We start from the raw sequence: 6960 nt of genomic DNA on the forward strand, positions 1-6960 counted from the left end.
AAAAAAGTATAAGAAAATATTCCAGACATAAAGAAGAGGGACAAAATACATAGAAAACATTAAGTAGATTGGACCAGAAAACAAATTTCCCATGACACTAAACATATAAAACAAAGACACAATATTAAATGCTGAAAGGAAAATAGACCAATCAACATGTAAAGGTGGACAGAGTAGAATAACACCTAAACTTTCCATGGTGAATTTTAAAGCCAGAAAGGCCTGAATGCAAGTCTCTAAACTATAGAAAACCACAGATGCCAGACCAGAATACTATAGTCAGGAAACTTTCAACCACAATATATGGAGAAAGACATTCCACAACAAAACTAAATTTAAGCAGTATCTTTTTACAGCAAGCTGTAAGAAGACAACTTCAATACATAGAGGCTAACCAAGCCAAGGAAAAAGTAACATCAGAACAATAAATCACAAAGAAGAGGAAAAACCATACCGCAACATCAAAATAACAGGAATCAACAGACACAGCTCATTGATAACTCTTAACATCAAAGGTATCAATTTTCCAATAAAAAATACACAGACTAACAGTTTGGCTTTGATCTATCCCTTGGCTGCATCCAAGAAACACACCTTAACATTAAAAATAGACATCACCTTGGCGTATAAGGATGAAATATTTATATTTAATCTAGAAAAATGTTCGTATGGCCATTTTAATTTCTGATAAAATAGAATTAAAAACACAACTATTCAGAGGAGATAAGGAAGGGTATTATCTGTTTATCAAAGGAAAAATCCACCAAGTGGATATTGCAATTCTAAACACACATGCCCCAAACTCAAGGGCACCCAAGTTAATAAAAGAAACACTACTAGAGCTTAAATCACATATTGACCTTCACATGTGATATGGGTGATTAACAATACCCCACTCTTGCCAATAAAATATCATTGTAGCAAAAACAAAAAAGACAAATGCTGAAGATAAATGACATCATAACCCAAATGTACATGACATATTTTAGAAGATGGTAGATAGATATATAATAGAAGATAGATAGATAGATAGATAGATAGATAGATAGATAGATAGATAGTAGATAGTAGATAGTAGATAGTAGATAGTAGATAGTAGATAGTAGATAGTAGATAGTAGATAGATAGATTTCACCCAAACACAAAAGAGTATACCTGCTTCTCAGAAACTCATGTAACTTTGTGCCAGTTTGACCACACACTTGGACAAAAAGCAAGCCTCAACAAATACAAGAAAATTTAAATATAATGCATTCTATCTGACCACCACAGACTAAAGATTGATATTAAACAACAGAAACAACAGAAAGCTCACAAATTCATGGAAACTGAAAACCCCACTACTGAATAAGAAATGGGTTGAGGTAGAAATTAAGAAAGATTTTTCAAAACTTTCTGAAATTGAATAAAAAGAGGCAAGTTCATCACACTCAGTGCTACAATAAAAAAATGAATGGACAGAACTTAGTATTCATTTATGCTATTAGCAACTTAACTGCAGACATGAAAATTCTAAAAACAATAAAGTAAAAGTAGTAGTAGTAGTAGTAGTAGTAGTAGTAGTAGTAGTGGCAGAGGAGGAAGAGGTGGAAGAGAAAGAATTGAAGAAGAAAACGAAAAGAAAGGGTAGAAGAAGGAGGAGGAGATGAGGAGGAGAATCCTAAAAGAAATTATCAAACTCAGACCTGAAAACAATGAAATAGAACATACAAACAAAAGCACTGAGAATTGGTAAAACAGTTTGTTCTTTGAGAAAATCAATAAGATCGACAAAGTCAAATTAACTAACAGATAAAGGAAGAAGATCCAAATTAGCAACATTAGAAATGAAAAGAACAGACACTGAAGAAATAAAAAAAAAAATTGGTAAAGACATACTTCATAAGTTTCTATCTACCCAATTGAAATATCTAAATGAAATGATTAATTTTCTTGATATATATTATCTACCAAAGTTAAATCAGATAAGCAATTTAAATAGACAAAGACTTTCTAGTAAAGTAATTAAAAGGATATTTAAAGAGCAAGATGAATTCTAAAAGGCTAACACAAATACTCCTCAAATTATCCCACACAAGAGAAACAGAAAAAAAGTACAATTCTTTTTATGAGATGTCAGATAGTCTGACACCCAAAACACATAAAGATCTAACAAATAAGAGAGAAAATTATAAATTAATTTACCTTATGAATATAAATGCATATGTAAATTGATAAATGTAATTGACCGCATAAACAGATTAAAAGACAGAAGCCTCATGATCATCCCACTAGATGCAGAAAAAGTCTTTGATAAATTCAACACAACTTCATGATGAATGTGTAGGAGATATTACAAACAAGAGATATATAATTCAATATAATAAAGGAAATTTACAGCAACCCCTAACCAGCATGAACTTAACTGGGGAGAAACTCAAATCACTTCCTCTGGAACTATGAACAAAGCAATGTTGTCACTTCCCTCTATGTTTAGTCAATATAGTACTTGAAGTCTTAGCTAGAGCAAGAAGACAAATGAAGCAGATCAAGGGAATACAAATTGGAAGGGAAAGAGTCAACGTAATATCATTTTCACATGATGTGATAGTCATAAATGACCTTTAAAATTCCACAGGGAAACACTTATGTCTCTTAGCAAAGAAGCTGGATACAAAACTAACTTTTAAAAAAGGGAGTCTTCCTATATACTAATAACAAATGGACTGAGAATGAATTCATGGAAAGAACAAGTGGCTGGAGTAGTGGCTATGCAGGAGCTATCCCAGTTATGGGCCTGTAAGAGACACCCACTGGGGAATGGGACTGGACTAAGGGATGGCCTCACTTAAAATATACGGAAGAAGAAAGGACTCAGATTGCTAGCCCCCTACCAACTACTACCTAGAGAAGGAAGAGCAGAGGTGCACACAAGAAGGAAAAACTATATTCCCCAGAAAGCAAGCTGAAGACTTACTAGGCTAAATGCAAGAATGGACTTATATCAGGGATAAAAAGCTTGCCCAAGCAGTTAAGGGACATTAAGTATATATAATGGACCTCAGGTTTTGGGTCAGAGAAATAGTAGAGCAGCGAAAGGTATGCCAGCAAGTGAATGCTTATGTGGCCAAGAGTAAACAGGGCAAAAGACCTAGGGGATAACGGCCTGAAGTATTTTGGGAGGTAGATTTTACAGAAGTTACATAAGGAAAATATGGCTACAAATACCTTCTAGTGTTTATTGATACTTAATCTGGATGGGTTGAGGCTTTTCCCACCAAGCAGGAAACAGCTAACATGGGAGCCAAGAAGATATTAGAGGAAATTTTCCTGAGGATCAGAGTGCCCAAGGTAATTGGATTGGACAACAGTCCTGCTTTTGTCTCTAAGGTAAGTCAGGAATTGGCAGAGATATTGGTGACTAACTGAAAGCTCCATTGTGCATACCATTCCCAGAGGTCAGGGCAGATAGTGAGAATGAACAGAACCTTAAAAAAGAACCCTTAACTAAATTGTCCTTGGAGACTGGTGCTGACTGGTTGGTGCTCCTTCCCCTGGCCCTGTTCTGAGCATAGAACACCCCCTACCATTTTAACCCGACCCCTTTTGAGATCCTGTATGAGACCCCCCACTCCCTTGACCCCTGTTCTTGACCCTCCCTCCCCCAAGTGACTTTTCAGGCTGACAAGGATCTTATTGCTTGATTCCATGCTTTCCAGATCAGCCACCAGGAATTGTGGCCTACACTTAGTGCCCTGTATAACGCAGGTACCTGAGAGGTTCCACACTAGTACCAGGTTGGAAAGTGGGCATATGTTAAGAGGCATCATGCTGAAAACTTGGAAGCAAAGTGGAAAGGGCCATTCCTAGTGGTGTTGACCACCTCAACCACCATTAAAGTGGATGGAGTTAACGTAACTCACCTCAGATCAGCACCTGCACCTGATGCCAACTGGATAGCAGCCAGACACCAGAGCAACCCCCTCAAGCTCAAGACCACTTGCTCTTCTGCAAGGCCAGAGAAACCATGAGATGCCTATGTCTATCTTCCTTCCTTCTGGCACTGAGCCTCAGGAACCCCCACAACCCTACCAAAGTGACTTGGAAAGTATTCTCAGCCACTGGGGATGTAGCTTGGTCCATTACAGAGGAACACCCACCTTATACCTGGTGGCTGGACCTTGTCTTTGATCTCTGTGAGTTAGTGGCTGGCCTGGACTCTTAGGATATCCCCACCCTAGAGACACAGGGGGAGGGTTATTTCCCACCAGCAGCAGACCCATCAGTGTTGGGAGGCCAACCACATTTTCTGTGCTACCTGGGGGTGTGAAACATCAGGAAGTACATACTGGAGACTATTCTGGAGGTAGTTAAAAATTCAATGGCCAAGGTGAGAGAAGGGCTAGCCAAGCAGAAGCGAGAAAAAGAACAGAGTTAGGTCTGGTTTGAGTCTTGATTTAACTCCTCCCCTTTATGAGTCTTATCCAAATCCAATTCTCCAATAAGTCTAACAATTGTCTTTAGATGTTCTTCTTCTTCTTTTAAAATCAGATGTCTTCACCTTTCCTGTTGATTAACATTACTCTGGGTCACCTCATCCATAAAATGGGACATGAGATGTTCTACTATTAAGTGGTGTGGTGAGTATTTGAAGCAAGGCATAGAATGCTTTCGGGAAGCCCCTGAGTTAAGCTTTCTTAGCAAAATTAGCATTGTTGTTGAGGGAAGTTTTACATATGCTGTGAAAGCTCAGGACAGTACTGAGCAAGATACTAATTTTATATTATTGAAACTTAAATCCACTAACATCAGTTATCCACATGGATGTAAATTGTGAGGAAAGCACACACAGCTACAATTCCAGGTACTTGGTAAATGGTAAAAACAGATGAGCTCAGTGAGGGAAATAGTGTGGAAAAGATACAAAGGTGAGAATTAAATCTGATGTTTGAGTATTCAGTGGCTGCCACACGTGTAATGTCAGCACTCAGAAGGTGAAGGAAGAGATACATTGAAGAGTACCCTGGGCTATGTGGCAATATCCTATTCCCAAAAGGCCCTCAAACAATAACGGTGTGGGAAATGAGATGTTGGCAGGGAACATCGAAAACTAAAGGACAATGGTTTACTAGTGAAAATCCCTAAGAAAATTTCTAGTAAGGACTAAAAAAAGTGAAGAAAAAAAAAAAAGCAAAATTAGCTACAGGTACAGGAACAAGGTATTCAGGTTAACTTTTGTGAGAACTTAATGGGTCAGAGATGTTTTAGAGTCTTGTACTTGAAAAGAGACACTTCAGCAACTCCAACTGAGAAGAGTTGAAGACAAATAAGAAGGGAGAAAATGCAGGACAGAAAGTAGAAATGAGAAAATGGGTGAGTTGAAAGAAAGCACAGATATTCAGAAAGACTGAGGCAAGTGTGAACAAAAAAGGGGGGAATGGGAAAGGGAAAAGGAGAGAATCCGCATAAGGGAGAGGGTGAGGAAGAGAAGGTGAGGCACATAGCTTTGCAGGAAGAGCATCCTATAGCCATGGGGCTGACTACCAGGAAGGGTGTTTTAAATGTACATGAAATAGAGCTCTATTCCTGATCTCTGAAACAAAGGGGTGGGGGCGGGGGACACATCGGGGTTTAATTGCCCTCAGTATCAGCTAGTTACATTTATTGCATTTATAAACAGATATCTTTTGGCAAGTAAATAAAAAAGGCCTCCACCAGACATGCAATTCTGGGCTTCAATCCATTCACTCTGTGAATTAATTGACTTTATTTGAACTCTACTGTTTGCAGTTGGAGAATTCACTGTGAACATGTTGTACATATCTCAGATATCAAATAGCAAATGTACTGTAGCCAGATCCTGAAACAGAGCCAGAAATCGCTCATTAATCAAAAAGGGTTTTCTCTATGATTAGGAAAGACAACCAAGAGTAAATAAATGAAATAAACAGCTACAATCCTACAAACACTTTCCACGTTTCTCCTGTAGCTTTGGAAGGTTTGGCTTCACTGGAAACTCAGTGAGTGTACTCAGTAGGGGGAGGCACTATATCTAGAACCTGCCTCCAAAGGAACATTTCTTCTTAAAATCTCCTTTCCAATATGTTTTTCATATTTTATTAAAGCAGTCATATAGCGGCAAGAAATCAGATAAATTGGTTTTATCTTCTATTATAACAAAACAAAACATTTACTCTTTTGCTACATGAGGAAAGTTCCTTTTAAGCTGACAAGATCAAGAATTAATAATATGTTTAATTTCTAAAACTAATACATGGTAAAAGGGAAAAAAGGCATTAAATACCTAGTATTCTTGCCAGAATTTGTAGGAGCTTGAAAAGACTTTGGGTCTTCCTTCATCAAAGCACGTAGATGAAACATAGATAGGTAAGCAGATGAATGCATTCAAATGTTGTGTGACTTTTTCTGGGGAGTTTTGAAAAACATCTATTTATCCACAGACCACAGAAATTATTACACAGAAGGGTAGCAAGGTAAGCTAGTGATGTCATTTCTAGTTATTTACAGGAGTGTAATTGAGAGGTCACTTTACAAGCATGGCAGTTCAAAGTCAGCTACATAACTGGAAAGTCTACCTTTGCATGGATTCCATTCACAACATTCTTAGAGATCCCTGCACAACTAACAGGTAGCTCAATTTGTCAATGTTTCCTTTCACTTGTATAGTTCCTATTGTTTATATACCTGGGGAAAAGGCCTCGTGAATCTACAAAATTCCTGAAACTAGTGAATTGTTGTCTTCCTGCATCTTAAGAGTTTCATTTACTTCCCAATTATTAAGAAGCCTTTCTCCAGGGTGTTTCAAATTAGAAATGACAAATGTTTCAAAAATACAAATTGGTAAAGTACCATAATAAGGAATATTCAGGCCTAGAAACATAATAGCTTAGTAAATGAAAGAAAAAAGAAGGAAAGAAGGAAAGGAGAATGGGAGGGAGGGAGGGAGCCACTACACCATGA

The sequence above is a fragment of the Mus caroli genome, chromosome 4 (genome assembly GCF_900094665.2).
Source record: "Mus caroli chromosome 4, CAROLI_EIJ_v1.1, whole genome shotgun sequence".
NCBI lineage: Eukaryota > Metazoa > Chordata > Mammalia > Rodentia > Muridae > Mus > Mus caroli.